This window comes from Astyanax mexicanus, chromosome 3 (assembly GCF_023375975.1).
Source record: "Astyanax mexicanus isolate ESR-SI-001 chromosome 3, AstMex3_surface, whole genome shotgun sequence".
NCBI classification, from domain to species: domain Eukaryota; kingdom Metazoa; phylum Chordata; class Actinopteri; order Characiformes; family Acestrorhamphidae; genus Astyanax; species Astyanax mexicanus.
This window is the reverse complement of record NC_064410.1, coordinates 57,798,241-57,819,724: the sequence shown is the minus strand read 5'-3', so window position 1 is coordinate 57,819,724 and position 21,484 is coordinate 57,798,241. Positions and strand designations below refer to the sequence as shown.

Sequence of the window (21,484 nt, the reverse complement as noted above, 5' to 3'; positions counted from 1 at the left end):
GGGTGTGGTGGAGGGCGTTTAAAGCCGAAATAAAAGGTATGTTTTGAGTTCATTTACTCCCCGTGTCTGTGTTCTCTGTGTGCTTCCTCCTTCCGGGTCACAGTGGTCACGCCCCCTACCCCAGGGGCCTACCACAGTGGTGGAGAATGCGGGAACCGCCCCTTTTGGGCGGGGTCCAGTGACCTGGTTGGAGGGAAGCCGCGGAGTGGAGCACGACACGGGGCTGTGGTGGACTCAAGGCGTGCCTTTGTTTGGCCGCCCGAAGCCACACCTCAGTTTTGTTTTGCCTTTTTTTTTTCCGGAAAAAGAAATAAATTTATAATGCCTCGCGGGAGAAAAAAAGGGAGGCCCGCCCCCGGCTACTCACCGCCTCGCTGGTGCGACGCCGGGGAATTCCCCTTCGCCTCCTTACTCCTCGAGCCAGAGCCCGCCCCCGGCTACTCTCCACCGCTCTGCAGCGGTGATGCTGAGGATTTCCCTTTCTCCTCCCTCCTGCCGGAGTGGCTTCGTCAGCGGTGGGAGGACGCCAGCGAGAGGCGGCTGCAGCAGCAGTGGACGCCTAGCCCCGAGCTCGGCTGGTGCGGGTGGTGTCCGGAGCCCAGACACCGCGAGGCGGACTGCGCTCACACCGGCCCGGACTTCTGCTGCTGCTGCGTCTTCCCGGAGGAGGAGGACGAGTTCTGCGCCTCTCTGCCCGGGCTCAAGTCCGACTCCGCCCCGCCTCTCCGGCGAAACTCTTCGGCGGCCGAGTCGGAGTCGTGGAGGGGGGAGAACGGCCCTGACAAGAGCGAGGCCGAGCCAGCCGCCGCGCTACCGAGGGCTGCCGCTCCACAAGCCGCCGCGCTACCGAGGGCCGCCGCTCCACAAGCCGCCGCGCTACCGAGAGCCGCCGCTCCACAAGCCGCCGCGCTACCGAGAGCCGCCGCTTCACAAGCCGCCGCGCTACCGAGAGCCGCCGCTCCACAAGCCGCCGCGCTACCGAGAGCCGCCGCTCCACAAGCCCTGGCGCTGCCGAGAGCCGCCGCTCATCCAGCCCCGGAGCTACCGAGAGCCGCCGCTCATCCAGCCCCGGAGCTACCGAGAGCCGCCGCTCATCCAGCCCCGGAGCTACCGAGAGCCGCCGCTCATCCAGCCCCGGAGCTACCGAGAGCCGCCGCTCATCCAGCCCCGGAGCTACCGAGAGCCGCCGCTCATCCAGCCCCGGAGCTACCGAGAGCCGCCGCTCATCCAGCCCCGGAGCTACCGAGAGCCGCCGCTCATCCAGCCCCGGAGCTACCGAGAGCCGCCGCTCATCCAGCCCCGGAGCTACCGAGAGCCGCCGCTCATCCAGCCCCGGAGCTACCGAGAGCCGCCGCTCATCCAGCCCCGGAGCTACCGAGAGCCGCCGCTCATCCACCCGTCCCGGTGCCCCGAGCAGCCGCTCCACCCGTCCCGGTGCCCCGAGCAGCCGCTCCACCCGTCCCGGTGCCCCGAGCAGCCGCTCGACCCGTCCCGGTGCCCCGAGCAGCCGCTCGACCCGTCCCGGTGCCCCGAGCAGCCGCTCGACCCGTCCCGGTGCCCGAGCAGCCGCTCGACCCGTCCCGGTGCCCCGAGCAGCCGCTCGACCCGTCCCGGTGCCCCGAGCAGCCGCTCGACCCGTCCCGGTGCCCCGAGCAGCCGCTCGACCCGTCCCGGTGCTGCCGAGAGCTGCCGCACCTCCCGCCGCGGGGCTGCCGAGAGCCGCCGCACCTCCCGCCGCGGGGCTGCCGAGAGCCGCCGCACCTCCCGCCGCGGGGCTGCCGAGAGCCGCCGCTGCGCGAGGCTGGGGGACTAAGGCTGGGAGGTGGGCTGCCATCTCCACGGGCCTCTCTCTGGAGGGGGGGGCCCAAGCGAACGAACTGCATCCCCCGCTCTCCTCACCCCGCCTCTCTTCGTTCGCTCCAGTCACCAGGTCACGCCTCACCTTCGACCCTGGTGGCTGGAAGCTTAGGGGGAGGGACTGTGGCGTGAGGAGGCGGGGGAACCGTGGGTCCGCCCCACGCCGGAACTCACAGCCATGTCTGTCCCAGCCGGTGTTCATTTAGGACTGATTAAGCAGCCGGCTGGGACAGGTATAAAAACTCAGCCTCAGCTCACTGAGGGGAGGACTCTTGACTGGGGAGCTGAGGGCTGAGGCTGCACGGACCTTTAAGAACTAAAGAAAAGTTCATTCTACAGACTCTAGAGCCCCGTTGGGCCATATGTTTGTTTGAGTTGTTTTTGGGTGTGGTGGAGGGCGTTTAAAGCCGAAATAAAAGGTACGTTTTGAGTTCATTTACTCCCCGTGTCTGTGTTCTCTGTGTGCTTCCTCCTTCCGGGTCACAGTGGTCACGCCCCCTACCCCAGGGGCCTACCACAATATATACTGACATACCAAAAGTCATGGGACAGGAATATTGAGTATATTAAATATTATGTTCCATTACTTTTGTCCCATCCAATGGAAACTAAAGAACACTTTACTGACCTGAATTAGGATATATGTGTGTGTGGGGGGGGTCTTTTACACTTTACAATGTGGCTGTTTATGTGGACAATTCTAGCCAGACGCCACCAGACATGATCATAACCACTAAGCCCACCCAATACCAGGCCTTGCTCCAACTCACATAATTCAGACTGCCCTGCCATGAGCATGCTGGCCTGTGTTCAGCCTCGCTCACAAGATAACACCTCACAACTTATACAGGTGTTTGCATACTGATGTCTCATGACTTTTGGCACGTCAGCGTAAATCTCACAAATTGTATATCACTCATACTCATATACCAGTAATTGATATTTACTTACACATTTGCTACATAAATGTATATACCAAAACTACACATTGTTTAGACAACGTATTGAGACACCTTGCTTCTTTATTGATTGCATTCAGCAGCAAAAGCTTTAGTCAGGTCATCCTCAAATACAGTACAGGTCAAAAGTTTGGACACACCTTCTCCTTCAATGCATTTTCTTTATTTTCATGACTAGTTACATTGTAGATTCTCACTGAAGGCATCAAAAGGAGTTTTATGAACTTAACAAAAAAAGGTGAAATAAGTCAAAACATGATTTATATTCTAGTTTCTTCAAAAATAGCCCCCCTTTGCTCTGATTACTGCTTTGAACACTCTTGGCATCATTCTCTCAATGAGTTTCAAGAGGTGGCCACCTGAAATGGTTTACCAACAGTCTTGAAGGAAGGAGTTCCCAGAGGTGTTTATTAGCACTTGTTGCCCCTTTGTCTTCTTCACTCTGTGCTCCAGCTCACCCCAAACCATCTGGATTGGGTTCAGGTCCGGTGACTGTGGAGGTTCAGCTCATTTTTTGTTAAGTACATAAAACTCCACATGTGTTCATTCATAGTTTTGGTGAACACATGTTCAACTCATCCCAAAAGTACTGAATGAGGACTAAGTGCCATCTTTGCAGAGAACTGTAATGTCTCACTGGGGATTGCACACTCACCAGTCGTGTACTGCTAGGGTCTAGGGTCCGCCCCTCACCTGAGGACCATCATTGAGACACAGCTGCAGCTCTTTCATAGGACTAATTAGAACTCTTTTTTTTAGCTATTCAGTGTGTCTTGTTGTTTGCAAAGTCTCTGTTGTTTCTGGTTTCTATTCTGTGTTGCTTTATTCTTGCACCTGATTATAACTATTATAGCCTATGCTGCACCTGTCTGCCTGTTTCCTGACTTCTGCCTTTCCTTTTTATGAGTTTGGTGATTACTAAATTAAATCCTTCTACACATACAGCCTGTCTCAACAATTTTATCTAAAGAATACAGTTCCATAGCTCCATAGCTCAATTCTGGGGGGCTTTTTTTTGTTTTTGCTTTTTTGTCATATTGATATTTTTCTTATAATCAAACAAACTTCAATATCAGACACAGATAACCTGAGTAAATATAAAAAATCTATTTTTAAATGATAATTTAATTTATTAAAGGAAAACAAAATATCCAAACCAATCTAGCCCTGTGTGAAAAGGTATTTGCCCCTAAACTTAACAACTTGGTTGTGCCACGCTTTCCAGAAAAACTGTAATAACCATCTGAGTCAGATTTTGACTAGGCCACCCTAAAACCTTCATTTAGTTTTTTTTTTTTAAGCCATTCAGAGGTGGAATTGTTTGTGTGCTTTGGATCATTGTCCTGCTGCAGAACCCAAGTACACCTGAGCTTGAGGTCACAAACTCCTTCAGGATTGTCTGATAAACAGTAGAATTCCTGGTTCCATCTATTACAGTAAGTTTTCCAGCAGCCCCAGACCATCACACACACTACCACCACCACCATGTTTTACATTCAGTAATATGTTTTTTTTTTTTTTTCGAAATTATGTGTCAGTTTTACGCCAGATGTAACATTGTACAACTCTGACACCCAATCCAAAAAGTTAAAATTTTTTCACATCAGTCCAAAGAATATTTACCCAAAGTCCTAGAGATCATCAAGATGGTTTTTAGGTTTTTTTGTTTGTTAATGTGAGAATGTGGGCTGCTGTTTTTTTTTTATGGTCAGCGGTTTTCAGTCACCAGTCTTTTTCTTATTATTGAATCATTAACACTGACCTTAAGGCGAGTGAGACCTTTAAATGCAGTTCTTTAAATGTAGTTCTGGGTTCTTTTGGGACCTCCTGGATGAGTTGTTCAAGCCCTTTTGGAGTAATTTTGATCACCCAGTCACTCCTGGGAAGGTTCACCAGTGTTCTGTGTTTTTTTCTCCATTAGTGAATAATAATAATATCTCTCACTGTGGTTCTCTGGAGTCCCAAAGCTTTAGAAATGACTTTGTAACCTTTTCCAGACTGATAAATAATCAATGATTTTGTTTTCTCATCTGTTTTCGGCGCATAATGTTCTTCTTTTTGAGATCTTTTAGCTGCTTTATGCTGTCAGAATGGTTCTTTTGAAGTAATCAGGCCTGAATAGTGTATAAAGAGAAAGAGATACAGGTCTACACTCCATAATTATAGAACTACAAAGGGCTCCTGTATGATCAGTAGAGTTGACATTAATTTAGTCACTGGACTGCATATAAAGTATGCATATATATCAGATTTCCATATAGGATGTGGTTGAATGACCACATGTCTCCCACGAGATTTTAAATCTGCATCCCAGTCTTATCTTTAAACGAAATGAATTTAAAGCAAGGGCTCTGAGACGCCCACTGGGAGGCTTCAGAACATTTATATCATACGGCTTTCTGAGCTCATGCCTACGCTTTTGAGACGGCAGCTTAGAATGAATTTTGGCGTGAGGCAAATGCAGGTTAGCCGAAAGCTCCTTGAACTGTGTCTGCTGCAATATTTCCTACATTATTGTTAGATCTACCCGGTCTGTCCCTCTTCAGCAACTCCGTGGCTTACCTCCAGAAAGTCCCCAGAACACACAGAGGTCCCCGGTCTGTATTTAACATGGACCAGCAGCTTAGTTTATAAATGTCTGGAAGTATTTAACCAGGGACTTGTAATCCTCTCACCTTACATCCAATTTGGGCATCATGAGAAAGCCGTCTGCATTCTCAAAAAAAAAAAAAAAAAGCTTTCTGTCCCCCAGTTGTCATGGCAACGCAACAAGCAAAAAAAAAAATGTGGGCCAACTAGTGTGCATTTCTGCATACTTCACAAATCATCCACAGAAATATTTTTGAAGTCATAATCGGAAAAAAAAGAAAAAAAAAAGAAATCCTAGTTACACACCTTTCACGGTCAATACAGCAACAGGCATGCATCCATTTCAACCGCCGAGTCACAATGAGAATTCCTGCATCGAGAAACTGAATGTTCTCTGAATGAAGCTTTTAAAAGGCCACCCAAGGCATGCTGACGTAAGTGACGTCAAATATGTCTAAGGAATGTGATTTATTATGCATTATAACTATATAAAAATATGCCAAGACTTGCTGCTAAAGTTCAATAGCGAGCCTTTAAAAACATACAGCTCTGGAAAAAAAAATAATAAGAGACCACTTCAAAATGATGGGTTTCTTTGATGAAGAGGAAGATGGATGATCACAAGCCATCAAACCAACCTGAACTGCTTGAATTTTTGCACTAGGAGTGGAGGTATAAAGTTATCCAAAAGCAGCGTGTAAGACTGGTGGAGGAGAACATGCCAAGATGCATGAAAACTGAGATTAAAAACAAAAAGGGTTATTCCATCAAATATTTATTTCTGAACTCTTAAAACTTTATGAATATGAACTTGTTTTCTTTACATTATTTGAGGTCTGAAAGCTCTGCTTCTTTTTTGTTATTTCAGTCATTTCTCATTTTCTTCAAATAAATGCTCTAAATGACTTTGTTGTCCGTAGTTTATAGAATAGAAAAACAATGTTGGTTTAACAATGGGTAAAGTACACCTTGTGCAGCTCAAAATGCGCAAAAGGCATGTACTAATTCTCTTAATTTATCATGTGTGTGTTTGGGGTGTAACATGAAATAAACCAATCAGTGTGTTACTTTTCATTCCCTTTAAGAGCCAGCTGAGCTCTGATTTTGGCGGATTGCTATTTTAACAGTCCAGCACTTTTGCGCTTCATAGCTAAAGAACAATACCTGTTCATTGCTCAGGTCATTTACAGGAACAGCAATGTTTTTTTATTTGTTTGTAAATTTGGGTGTGTTTACTGCTGCATGTCTATGTGTGTGTAATGAGATAGCAATGAACGTCTGACTGACTGACATCTTTTTAGGTTGTATTCAATCAGTGGTGCACCTGTATTTTCTGTTGCTAAGATAACAATACGCCAGAAATTTACCTGAACACACCTCGCTTTCAGACCACCACCACCTCGCTTTCAGACCACCACGCCCATCACTGTACAGTGTATCACAAAAGTGAGTACACCCCTCACATTTCTGCAGATATTTAAGTTTATCATTTTATGGGACAACACTGACAAAATGACACTTTGCCACAATGAAAAGTAGTTTGTGTGCAGCTTATATAACAGTGTAAATTTATTCTTCCCTCAAAATAACTGTCGATATTTTGTGTGGCCACCATTATTTTCCAGAACTGCCTAACTCTATTTCATAGTACATATTGGAGTTCATGTGTCCCTCAATGAAATGTACAGTAACTCCCCAACACCTGTCATTTGTTGACATGTCTTTAGCAAACTATTTGCGTTCTTTCTTGTGTACAGACTTCAGAAGAGGCTCCCTTCTGTAGTGACAGCCATGCAGACCAATTTGATGTAGTGATGTACATTTTCAATCTCTGCAGCAATGCTGACAGCTCTCCTGCGCCTATCTTTCAAAGACAGCATTTGGACGTGACACTTAGCTTCACGTGCACTCAGTTTCTTTGGACGACCTTTGGAGGTCTGTTCTGAGTGGACCCTGCTCTTTTAAAACGCTGGATGATCTTGGCCACTGTGCTGCAGCTCAGTTTCAGGGTGTTGGCAATCTTCTTGTAGCCTTGGCCGCCTTCATGTAGCGCAACAATTTGTCTTTTAAGATCCTCAGAGAGTTCTTTGCCACGAGGTGCCATGTTGGAACTTTCAGTGAGCAGTATGAGAGAGTGTGAGAGCTGTACTACAAAAATAAACACACCTATGCACACCTAAGACCTAGTAACACCAACGAGTCACATGACATTTTGGAGGGAAAATGAGAAGAAGTGCTCAATTTGGACATTTAGGGGTGTAGTTAGTTTCTTAGGGTTGTACTCTCTTTTGTTTCCGGTGGTTTGGACATTAATGGCTGTATATTAAGTTATTTTGAGGGAAGAATACATTTATACTGTTATATAAGCTGCACACAGACTACTTTTCATTGTGTCAAAGTTTCATTTTTCCAGTGTTGTTCCATGAAAATATATACTTAAATTTCTGCAGAAATGTGAGCTGTGTGCTTACTTTTGTGATACACTGTAGATATGCCTGATGCTGACCCATTGGATTTCTGCATTATGAAACAGGGAATGTTCTTTTGAAAGATTTAAATGGACATACTGATGTCAAATATATGAAATATTTAAATGGCATAAAGGGGGTGATTTATTATTCATTAGAAAAATATGGAATTTTCCAATGCTTAACACTTAGAAGTTCGGTACCGAGCCTTAAACACATGATGCAGAATATAAACTGCATATATACTGTACTTCAAAGAGCATGGCGTACATAGTTGATGTATATTAAAGCTATAACTTCTCTAGTTCTGTAGAACTCATATGCTGCCTAAAAATCTATTTGTCAGTCCACTTCAGTACAGCACTCAAAGGTATGGGCAGAAAACTGAGGTGATCCGTTAATGTGAAGGTCAACAGGCAGCCATCATGACCAGAATGAAAAAAAGCTGAATATTGATGGATGGAATGTCTGCAGTTGGCAGATTCTGTAAAAAGTCTGAAACTGTCTTGGCCAGATAGGATAGTGAGACATGAGTTGATTTCCTGATGCAAAAAGAAAAAAACACACACAAAAAAGTCCTAAATGATATATCTGATTAATGTAACTAAAAATAAAATAAAAAATGGTCTCAGTTTCGCCTCATTGCCCTGGGAAACAGAACTTGACCAGTTCCCACAGTCTTTCGTCTCCTATCTTGTTCTCTCTGTAGACCCTTTACTGTCTCTAGCTGGGTTTCCAGCCAATCGTTTCATTAAAGTCGGGCAAAATCACTAAATCTAAACCAAAAAAATGTAAAAACAAAATATGTTTCCATCTGCTATTCTTTTTATGGCTGTGATGTGTGCACATGTATTTAGGGCTGAAATACAGTTGCAACAAAAAGCACTGTATGTTCTGATCTTCATCTAAGTCACAACAATAGACAAACACAGTCTGCTTAAACTAATACCAAACAAAACATTATATATGTTTGCGTGATTTTATCGAACAAAACACCTTCAAAGTTAACATTCACAGTGTGTGTGTGTGTGTGGGGGGGGGGGGGGTGAGTATGTGAACCCCTAGGCTAATGACTTTTCTAAGAACTAATAAACATAAAACACACCAGTTTTGAATTTGCTGTTCCTAATAAGGTTGCTTCATTGCTTGATGTGAATCATGCCTTGCACAAAAAAAAAACTTCTAGAAGACCTATGTTCAAGAATTGTTGACCGAGTACTTTTTTGTACTCAAAGGTACACTCTTCATAATTGTACCCTCAGAGGTACAATATTGGTCTTTGCAGGGTCAGATTTGTTCCCTCTGAAGTACAAAGTAATTTTTTTAACAGCCATAAGTACAGATTTGTACCATTTAACCAGCCAAAGGGTACATTCAGTATTCTGTATCACTGCACTAATAAACAATATATACTTTAATATTTTATTTTTTTATTTGAAAGCCAGACAATTTTTGATCATCAGGTTTTTGAGCCATATTTAGTTGATGATAATGTTTATAATTTTTATAATCTTTACTGGCACAAAAACCATGGGTACAAAAAAGGACTTTCACTGAAAGGTACTTTTTTGGTACCTCATTATAAGGTACAGCCCCAGCAACAAGCTTTGTATCCTTTTAAGTACAAATCTGTACTTACTTTTCTTAGTGTGTAACTGTGAAACATGGTGGAGGGAGCATCATGGTTTGGGGCTGCTTTACTCAGGCCTGGACGGATTGCCGGATTTATCAACGGAAAAATGAATTCCCAAGTTAACAAAGACATTTAGCAGGAAAACTTAAGACCATCTGTCCACCAACTGAAGCTCAACAGAGGATGGATGATGCAGCAACAGGACAACGACCCAAAACATAGAAGTAAAACAACAATCGAACGGCTTCAACAAAAGAAAATACGCCTTCTACAGAGTCCTGACCTCCTGAACCCAATTGAAATGCTGTGACATCATGACCTCAAGAGAGCGATTCACACCAGATATCCCAAGAATTTTATAGCTGAACTGAAACAGTTTAGTGAAGAGAAATGATCAAAAATTCCTCCTCACTGTTCTGCAGGTTTGATCTGCAACTACAGGAAACGTTTGGTTGAGGTTTTTGCTGCCAAAGGAGGATCAACCAGTTATTAAATCCAAAGGTTCACTTACTTTTTCCACCCTCACTGTGAATGTTAATATGTTGTATTTAATAAAACCATGCAAACATATATCATTTTTTGTGTTATTAGTTTAAGCCGACTGTGTTTTTCTATTGCTGTGACTTAGATAAAGATCAGAACACATTTAATGACCAATTTATGCCAAAATCTAAGTAATCCCAAAGGGTTCACTTACTTTTTCTTGCAACTGTGTCTGTACCACCCGCTGTCCACTATACATCTGGGAGTGCAAATGCACCAGACAGTTTTCCCAAGAAGACTCCAAAGGCAAACATACAATTTGAAAAATCTTGATAGATGCAAAAGGTGATATATAACAATAATAGTAAATTAAAAGCTAAGGTCCCCATTGTCTGTCCAGGGCTGTAACATCGTTACCCTTGCAGATCCTGCTGTATCCTGCACCTTGCCAAGGAAGCCAACACACTGAAGTCCATGAGAAGGCGGTGTGAAGCTTATACTTAAGCGGATTTATAAGAAAAATGCCAAATCACTAACCAAGCTGTTCAACATGAGCCAGAAAGCATTTGACAGGTTTTGGCTCAAATACTTTAAAGACGTCGCCGAAGACCAACACCAATGGTGGAATGGTAGGAGTGGTCTATACCACTGAGTGGTGCTATGACCTGAGAAGAAGAAGAGAAGAATGGGACAAAAGAGTGAAAAACAAAACATCAGCGTCTGAAATCAGCAAAGTAGGTGTGTAAGTGGAGGTCTTAAAAAGACAGGTGGAAGCTGGTGATTGGTGGAGACATGCCTAAAGGGCATTAGAGTCTCTAAACCATCACTGACCATCAGTAAATTATTTATATTAACACTTCCCCAACCTCACTTACATTCAAGTACACATTCTCTTTTTAGAACTGTCTTCTAACGTATGCATATTTATATTTATATTATATTTCTATGTCACATCAGTCACTTTTGTAATCGATGTCATTGCACATTGCACTTCACTCTGTTAATTATTTAATTATTTATGACCATTAGCAACATCTACTGCACTGCTCCGTTTACAGATAGATCCTTACCTTGTATAGTTAGGTTTTTTTTTTATAGCTATCTATCTAATCTATCTATCTATCTAAATGCTGAATTTCAGCTGCTTGAGGTCTAGTGTGGAACTTCCACAATCAGTGATGGTTTGGAGAGACATGTCATCTGCTGGTGTTGATCCACTGTGTTTTATTATCAAGTCTAAAGTCAGTGCAGTTTTGTTTTCCCACAAAATCTTACAGCACTTCATGCTTCCCTCTGCTACTGACAACTTTAATAGAGATGCGGATTTCATTTTCCAGCAGGACTTGGCACACTGCCCACACTGCCAAAAGAACCAGTTCATCTTATATAATATTTAAATTTTCTGAGGCACTGATTTTTTTTTATTGGCTGTAATCCATAATCATCAACAATAAAAGAAATAAATGCTTAAAAAAGATAATCTATATAATATATGAGTTTCACATTTTGAACTGAATTACTGAAATAAAGTAACTTTTCAATGATATTCAATTTTTCTAAATGCACTAGTAAGTATTTCATTGCAATAGACGTGAGTAGCCCCTCCCTTTGTGCTTTGCATGGCATTATGGGGTTTTAGTGTCCAGTGTTACCAGACTCAAAAATGTCCTGAGCATGCATTATATATTTATACTACAAACATTATAATGAAAAACTATTAAAAGTTATCAGAAATTAGTATGCAAATGTAATGCACCTCTGGCTAACAGCACTGCGACACCAGGAGGCTATGAAACGGACAACAGTTAGAAACGTTTTAAAATAAATACATTTTTACAGTAATAACAGTCTTTTGCAATGTCATATGTTACTTTATAACGTCTAATGCCCTGCTAAGTGCAGTTCAGCCACTGACCTAGTCTTAGAGTCTCTGTAAAACGCAAAATTCACCGGAAATCCTATGTGAACCTATAGTTACTTACACAGAGAAGTAGGTAGTCCAGGTTCAGAAAGTAAAAATCCACTCCGGGGTGGATTTTCACTTTCTGGACTTGGATTACCCTCCTCTGCTTACACAAGATAGCTAGCTAGCTAAGTAACTAATGTAAACAGAACTGTTCTAAACATACACTGTTAGCGACTGTACTTGGCTGGTGGTGTTTCTCCATAGACAAATTCTAACCATTCGTTTCTTAGCTCTGAATTACTGGGTAAAGCATACAGTATAACACTGATGTGTTATTCGCACAAACAACACAGGAATGAACTGCATGCTGTTCCTAGCACTATTAGCTTCTATCTGACGAGACAGTGTCCCTGCCCGGCTTCAGCTCTGTCTGAGGGTGGTCCCGAGCCGATGTGGGTGTGGCCATGAATACTAATTCACGGGTTGATGTAGACATGGAGCTTTTTGTGATCGACTCCTTTTTCTGAGTATTTTCTTTTTTTACTAGCTGCTGCAGACAATAGAGGCTGAGGAAGAGTTTCATGTGTAGCATCATCATCATTGTATTTCACTAAGAACAAGTCGATTTTAGCGGAATGAGAGCATTAAACATAGTTTAGACACGGCAATCTGTGTTCACAGTTTAAAAAGATACAATTAAACTTAATTGAATATAAATGAAGTTCCAGTGTGACGATCATAATGAATACTTTAAAAATCCATTATTAACCCTCCTGTTATGCTCTGAGTCAAATTGACCCGTTTTAAAGTTTGAAGAGCTAGGAAAAAAGTAGCTTTTCAGTATAAAATTTATTTTGCTTGCCTTAATTAGTGTAATAAACATATAAGAGGAAAATGGTTCATCTCACACTGTCATGGTTTGTACAGAATTGCAGACACGTGCAGATACTGATAAAAGTATATAAAGTTTATTAAAACAATAAACAGATGTAATCGTAGTCGATACAGAAAAATGGGTGATCACCAGTAAACAGAGCAATGAAGACAAAACCATACCATAAACGAGAAACAGTCCAGAGTTCATACACGAGAGATCCAATATCAGAGGTAATCCAAGAGGCAGTAGTAGTGATGGGTCTAATGACCCTGAAACCTCGGCACATGCGCCGAGCTGTCAAGGCGAAACCCCGTGTCGGTGCGCGTATCAAGTTAAGGAAAACCACGTGACGATACACTTCCTGTATCGTTTGGTAGCGATGGGTCTGACGACACTGGAACCTCAGCGCATGCACCGAGCAAACAAGGCGAACCCCTGTGTCAGACCGCGTATCCTTTTAAGGAAAACCACGTGACCGATGCATTTCCTCGCGCAGTTGCTTGCAATGACTTTCTTAGTCCAGCAGATGTCGCCATTAAGTGATACAGCAACACAGTTTCAACACAGTGTCGATACAGTTTGGGAAATGTGCCATACACCCAATGAGGTTTCATCTGCCCATCACTAGGCAGTAGTGAAAACACAGTCCAGGTAATACACAAGCAATCCAGTATCAGAGGCAAAGGCAATAATCGGCGTCGAGAAAACAAAGGCAAGGTCATACACAAGATAAACTGAGACAAGAGATAAAGAACGCTTTGTAATGAGGAGAACCTACAATACGCGGCGTGGGTGTTTGTGTGGCGTGCACCTTTATAGTGCCAGTAATCAGTATTCGGGACTTCCTGGAGGAAGCAGGTGAGGTGTCACGTGATCAGGTGAGTGCGTGATGTCAGCGGGTGGTGCATTCTGGGTAGTGTAGTTGTTGACCTGAGAACCTCCGTTAGAGCTGGGTGTGGAAGGGACAGAGGAGCTAACAGCACCAGACGTGACACACACATTTTCAACCACCCTCTAACTAAAAACAAAAAACTAAAACAAAATTGCAATGTTATGTTTTAATATTATGTAAAACTATTGTGTTTTATATGTTGATTTGAAACATTAAAAAAGTTTGAACATATTTTTCTTTATGAAAAACTAATTAATTATCCTAATTGAATCATTACCTATTAGAGGTAAGGAACACCATTGCACTAAAAGATGATAGAATAATTAGTAATGGAGTTAGTAATGAAATATTCACACTGCTTGTAAGGATTTTTTTTTGGTTTTAAACATGTTTTGGATAATAAACATGCACCGGGTCAATATGACCAGGGAACAACATTACTGTTCCTGACAAATGAACATAATAGGAGGGTTAAAATTGTCAGTGTTAAGAAGAAAAGATATGATTCATTGTGATTAATCACTTCAAACTGTGCAATTTAATGTATGTTTTAAATCAGATGCACTAGTTTTACTATTTACTGATTTTTAAATACTGTTAAGTCTATAGTATTGCTGTGTTCACTCTGGAGTCATTCCCGTGAATCTGGTAAAACAGTTTTATATTTAAAGAGAGAAAAAAGAGATTAGGCAGCAGACTGATGAAGGTGGTCTCGCAGGAGTTGGAATATTAGAGTCTGCATCTGCTACAGAGCAGGAGAGCTGGATCTGTGTGCTGGAGAGCAGCAGCCTCAGCTCATTTCAGATCTTGACTTCTTTTTCAATAGCTTGTGATTCAATAGCATTAGAGTGGGAGCGAGGTCTCAGAAGTGAGGTCAGGCTGCGTACGGGGATTTCAGTGTGTTTCATGGCAGAGAAAAAGCCTTGGGTGGATAAGAGACGGTCACAAAGCGGCTAAAGCATAATGTGGTATTAGAACAGCCGTATGTGTAGAATCTCTTCAGTCAGAAGCAGCTTCTATAGACGGAGGCAGAGAATTGCATGCTGTGCAGAGAATATGAAGCATATCAGGTATACAGCTCTGGAAAAAAATAAGAGACCACTTCAATTTCTGAATCAGTTTCTCTGATTTTGCTATTTATAGGTTTATGTTTAAGAAAAATGAACATTGTTGTTTTATTCTATAAACTACGGACAACATTTCTCCCAAATTCCAAATAGAAATATTGCCATTTAGAGCATTTATTTGCAGAAAATGAGAAATAACAGAAAAAGATGCAGAGCTTTCAGACCTCAAATGATGCAAAGAAAACCAGTTCATATTCATATTTTAGTTTAGAAAACTAGAGTTTAGAAATCAATATTTGGTGGAATAACACAGTTTTCATGCATCTTTGCATGTTCTCCTCCACCAGTCTTACACACTGCTTTTGGATAACGTTTTGCTACTCACTCCTGGTGCAAAAATCCAAGCAGTTCATCTTGGTTTGATGGCTTGTGATCATCCATCTTCCTCTTAATTATATTTCAGAGGTTTCCAACATGGTTTCTTATTTTTTTTCCAGAGCTGTATGTGTCAAAATGCTGTACGCTCTGGTTAAAGAGGATAAATTCATGAGTTTACATCAATTGAGCAAGAGGAAGATGGATATCAATTATTACCTTTTGGGAGAAATTAAATACAATTTTTTCATTTAGGCACATTTTTTTATTTTACAAAATATTAAATATACTTTATTTTAAACTATATTACGTTTTATGATACTATACTTGTATATGGTTATTCATTGAAATGCCTCAATTAATACTGAATACACACATTTTACTGGAGTAACTGTCTAGTAACACAACTCTTAACATTATATTGGTGGCTAATAATGTGTCTAATAATGCCTATTTTTGAATCGTTGGCTTAATATCTTAATATTTGTGGGACCGTGTCTTTATTTGTTGTGCCCATTGGAGACATAGCATTTCTGCACTGTGCTTACCGGATATATATATACATATATATATATATGTATATATATATTGTGGCAGGCCCCTGGGGTTAGGGGCGTGACCACTGTGACCCGGAAGGAGGAAGCTCACAGAGATACACAGACACGGGGATTAAATGAACTCAAAACTTACCTTTATTGGCTTTTAACGCCCTCCACCACACCCAAAATAAACTTAAAACATAACTCAGCCCAATGGGGCTCTAGAGTCCGTAGAATTACTTAGTCTTTAAGTGTTCATACGAGTCCGCGCAGCCTCAGCCCCCAGCTCCTCAGTGAGAGTTCTCCAAATTATGGCGGAGGCTGGGTATATATGCCTGTCTCAACTGGCGGCTCAATCAGCCCTCATGCGGGCCAGCTGAGACAGGCATGGCTTTGCGCTCTGGCGTGGGGCGGACCCACAACTCCCCCGCCTCCTCACGCCACAATATATATATATATATATATATATATATATATATATATATATATATATATATATATATATATATTGTCACTGTCCAATAAAAAAGGTATCTCCAAAACAGCAACCTTAAAAGAGAGAGATAAAACCCTTTTTAATTTTCAATGGAAGTAAATGTATAAAGAGGAAATTTTTCTATTGGTCCGTTCATCAAGAAATTTTGGCACAGTGTAAGGGACTGTTTGTCTGTTCAAATTATGTAGTAAACTAAAAATTCACAAAAATGGAGATACTTGTTTTTCACTGGACAGTGATTATATCTGATTTAGGCTGGCAGTTTTAACATAGTGAACATAGTGACACTAACCTGATTGAAAAGACCAAGAAAAAAAGCCCTGAAAAAATCAGATCTGTCTCACTTTAAGGCAAAGAAAATGTGATTTAAGTTACTTCAGCCTACATCACTCACAGATATTACATGCAAGGTATGTGTAGGTACACATATACCCGCGGGCAGGAGGAGCACTATTCATTTTAAAGGTTCCAGTTTCTAATCAGTAGGAACCAACCTGCAGATTACTGCTTTAAACCCACTCTAAGCCACACATAAGAGCTCAGGATCCACCATATAAACCACCTGCTCGTACGTGTGCATCCGAATATCCTCTCCAGTCTGCTCTCCGTGATTCTGCTGATCTGTCACGGCTTCAGTAAATATACTGGCAGCTTACTAACCTATCAATCCACATGACCACCTGACCAAGAATAATCTAGGAGAGGATATTTGTGTAAAGATCTTGGACACAGCCGACCACAGCGGCTCACTCTCCATCACTGACTGTCAATAAATTTAGCATTTTATTTGGAAATCAGTCCAGGGAGCAGAGTCTGGAGGAAGAGTGAAGAGACACACAGTCCAAACTGCTTGATGCAGATGTATTGTCAGTCCAGTCCAGCTTGTTGTTGAGGTGAAACCCAGGTATTTGTGGAATCAAAGGTACTCGTAGGTCATGTAGAGCCACAGTACCATAGATGGGGTCCATATTTAACCCATGATGCTCCCATCACCAATGACATTCATTATATAGAGCCAACATGAAATCCATATACAAAACTTTCTGGTTATTAGTTGGGTTATGTACATAATAGCCTCAAATGACTAATGCCTGATGTGGGTTAGAAGGATAAAAAGCCCCTCAGCATTAACCCTTGTGTGGTGTTCATATTTTTGTTACTCGTTTACTTTGTTACTTGTATTTAATTCAGCAAACTTAAGCAATTTTACATTAAAATGCTTTACACATGCTTGCTTCACCTAAATTGCAAGCAATATAAACAGCTTACATGGTTAATATTTGCCCTTTACCTTTCTTATGTTACATTTCTTTCAAAAAGTGCTACTCTTTTTTTATTAGTTTTTTAATAAAATGTAAAAGAAAATGAATTAAACTCAAGATATGAGTAGAAAATTTGTTTAGTTTCAAATTTACAAATGAAGCAATGTTTATTAGCCCTTGGCCAAACATACTGTATGTTATATAAATGTGTTGGGGGAGAGGGGTGTACAGTGTGTGTTTATCGAAAATGTGTTTTGATATATGTTTTTCACCAAAAATGAGCCAATGCCAATGAGTTTGAGATAAAAAAAATATTTTTTTAGTATCATTTGATGAAAAATGAAAACGGGTCCCACAGACCCGAACACCACACAAGGGTTAAGATGTAGAGCAGTGGAACTGTGTGGAGGTCCATCCAGTACCTTTGGGATGAAAACGATGAAGTGGAGTGGTAAAATCAACATCCTGACCTCACTAATACTGATCTTGTCACTGAATGCAATCAAATCCTTACAGCAATGCTCTAAAATGTAGTAAAAAGACTTCTCTTGACAGTAGTGGCATATAATCCAATAAAATCAGGATAAAGGCTATTTTTATTGGCCTTATTATCTGAGCAGGTGTCCCAATACTTTTGTCCCTATAGTATATGTAACAAACTAATGATGTACAGTGGTATAAAAAAAGTTTGGGGACCCCTGATAACTTTCCTAAATTTCCTTTATAAATCATTGGTTGTTCAGATCAGCAATTTCTCTGAAAAATAAAGCAACATGGGAGCCTGAAAAACAAAACTCTTAAATTACCTGAAATCAAAGATTCTTCAACATCATGGTTTAGAAGAAGAAAACAAAAAGCTCAAATCTCAGAGATTTCAACTGTTAGTTTCCACTGTGAGGAACAGACTGAGGAAATGGAAGAACCACAGACACAGTTCTAGTTAAGACCTGAAGTGGCAGAACAAGAAAAAAATCTCAGAAATAATCACAGACCTCTAGAGCTCCAAAGACCTACAACATCATCCTCATGCTGCAGATGGAGTCACTGTGCATCGTTCATTATTCACTATTCAGTGCACTTTTTGCAGAAGGAGAGGCTGTATGGGAGAGTAATTAATGCAGAAGAAGCCTTTTCTGAGCACACGCCACAAACAGAGTCGCTTAAGGTATGCTAAAGCTAAAGCATATTTGAAGGAGCCAGCTTCATTTTGGAATAAGGTGCTAATGAAGCTGGACTGATGAATCTAAAATTGAGTGAAATTTGGAGGGCGGTTATTTATGCATGCTGGGAAAATAACACAGCATTCCAACACAAACACTTTACTGCTCCCCACAGTAAAATGTGTTGGTGGTTCATCATGCTGTGAGGCTGTGTGATCGGTGCAGGTACTGGGAATCTTGTTAAAGCTGAGGATCACATGGATTCCAGTAAATATCAGCAGATTCTTGAGAACAAAGTTCAACAATCAGTGAGAAAGTTGAAGTTGAAGTGCCAGGGCTGGATACTTCAACAAGACAACGACCCTAAACACTAAACACTAAACACTGCTCAAAATCTACTAAAGCATTTATTCATGCAGAAAAACAAGTACAACGTTTTGGAATGATCATCTCAGATCATCTCAGTCCTCAGACCTGAATATTATTGAAATATAATCTGTGGTGTGATTTAATAAAACAGGCTGTTCATGATCAGAAACCTGAATCAAACCTGACTGAACTGGAGATGTTTTGTTAAGAAGAATGATCCAAAATACCTTCAACCAGACTCTTTCTGTTGGGGCCCAAATTGATGCACCTGTAAATCCTATACACATTAGTGTGTTCATCTGCTATATGATCTATTTAACTGAAATTGTTGATCTGAACAACCAATGATTTATAAAGGAAAATCATGAAAATGATCAGGGATGCCCAAACTTTTCATACCACTGTAAAATTTTAAGTATTACGAATTCAAATATTAACATTAATGAATACAGCAGTTCTACTGAAGTAGAAGAATACAGTAATTTTATTAATACAGTAAACTTCACTTGAAGAAGTGCACTTGTGGTACATCAATCTGAGATATGTGTGGGTGGGTGTGATTGAGGGTCTCTCCAGCATTGAAGTGCCTCAACACTGTAAACACAGATCTTTGCCTTGGCCTGATCTAAGAGCTTCTCAATCTTTCTTCTTCAGAACTCGCCTTAGGCTGCTTCTCTGCCATCTCTGCTTCCTGCCATCTCTATACTGCAGTATAATGCAATATAAATGCTGCGTTCCATCTACCTATCAATTCATATATCAGAAATGTGAGTGATGTTATACCTGAGTTGACTGTGTTCTTAAGAAACATTCATGGGTCAATATGAACAGCACAGTAAATTCCATACAAATACAGTGTAAAAAAAGTAGGGCTGGTCAGCATTAAACCGTTAACGCATGCAATCAATTTGGAATCAGTAAGTTAGTTCAGTAGTATATATCTGTAGAACCGGCGACTGCAGTTTTATGACCCCGCAGTTTCAGGACCGCAGTTCTAGGACCCTATGTTTTCGCGACACTGCCACCTAGCGAAATAAATGACTTAACTTACTACTCCTTAACATAATATCACCACTTTAGCTAACTACTTACAGATTTAAAGGCTTATTTCACCCAAATATTACCAATTCAGCTAACTACTTACACTTTTTAAGGTTTATTTCACCCAAGTATTGCTTTGTCTTAGAACTCCCAACCACATATCAGAGACATAAGAAAGATTTGGGGCTATAATATGTATTTAATATCTGAAATGGATTCGAACTACTTTTCAAAAGATTGAAATATTTTCAGAACTTCAAACTACTCTAGTGTCTATTAGAGCTGGGCGATATTGTAAAAAAAAAAATCTCAATATTCTTCAAATATATGAGCAATTCTCAATTATGATTACAATTTACGATTTTATTCCTTGTTACGTTTTACTGTATTTATGTAAGTTTATTTGCATCTGTTCAAATCATATGTGCTGCTTTTTTTCAGGTAAAAACACTCATATTGCTGATATAAATGGATTAGTATAATTGGCTTAGGTGCCTAAAACTTTTGCACAGTACTGTTTATCTTACATTACTTCTTTTATTGACATTTACATATTCCCAATAAAAACTTAAGTGGCTTAAGAAGAAAAAGTGTGAATAATCGCAGTTAATCGCAAAATCTTTTTGTGATTTAATCTGATTACCTTTTTAATCGATTGGCACTAGTAAAAAAAAATATTTTTTCTGGGTTTAAACATGTAAAACAATGTTTAACCTTCACTTTAAATAACTTTTTAAAGATCTCTTTACCATTTTTTTTATTATTACTATTTTATTTCAATTTTTTTCCCATTTTCTCCCCAGTTTACACGGCCAATTACCCAACCCACTCATTAGGACTCCCCCTATCACTAGCAATGCCCCAACACACCAGGAGGGTGAAGACTAACACATGCTTCCTCCGATACATGTGAAGCCAGCCACCGCTTCTTTTCAAGCTGCTGCTGATGCAGCATTACCGAGTAGCATCACAGCGCGCTTAGAGGAAAGCACAGTGACTCGGTTCTGATACATCAGCTCACAGATGCCCTGTGCTGCAGACATCACCCTTGGAGTGATGTGGGGAGAGAGCGCCATCTACCCACCCGGAGGGAGCAGGGCTAATTTTGCTCCCTCTGAGCGCCGGCAGCTTGATGGCAAAGCTTCATGAGCAGGGGTTCGAACCTGCAACCTCCCGCTAATAGTGGCAGCGCTTTACAATTTAAACAGTTTTCTTTAATGGGCATGTTTGTATTTTGTTATTATAGGTCGTGCTTTAGTGGTGCAGGGGTTTAGTGGTGCAGGGGGTGAACTCAGTTGTATAGCTATGCGCAAGGTTTCAGAGTTCACAGTCTTTTGTAATACTATTGATTGTCAGGCATCCCTTTACTTTAGTTCATACAGTGTAGGTGTGAGTTTGTGTGCAAGAAGTTTCTCCATTTTTGAAACGTCTCACGAATGTTCTCCTCACCCTCACCTGATCTGAGAACTTCTTTCTGAGTCTTTATTCTTCAGACTGTCTTCTGCAGTTTC

The 21,484-nt window shown here is 41.2% G+C and overlaps 1 protein-coding gene across 3 annotated transcripts in view; it reads left to right on the top strand.

Annotated features, from left to right (window-relative positions):
- LOC103043027 (interleukin-4 receptor subunit alpha) overlaps positions 1–21,484 on the top strand; it is a 679,179-nt gene that overhangs the window by 412,203 nt on the left and 245,492 nt on the right. Inside the window, exon 11 of one of the 3 annotated variants that reach the window (XR_007438095.1) lies at positions 3,300–3,323. The exons of the other annotated variants lie outside the window; for them this stretch is intronic. The gene's annotated coding sequence lies outside the window, so the exon portion shown is untranslated. Of the gene's footprint in view, positions 1–3,299; positions 3,324–21,484 lie in introns of those variants that run through there. 3 annotated transcript variants of the gene reach the window in all.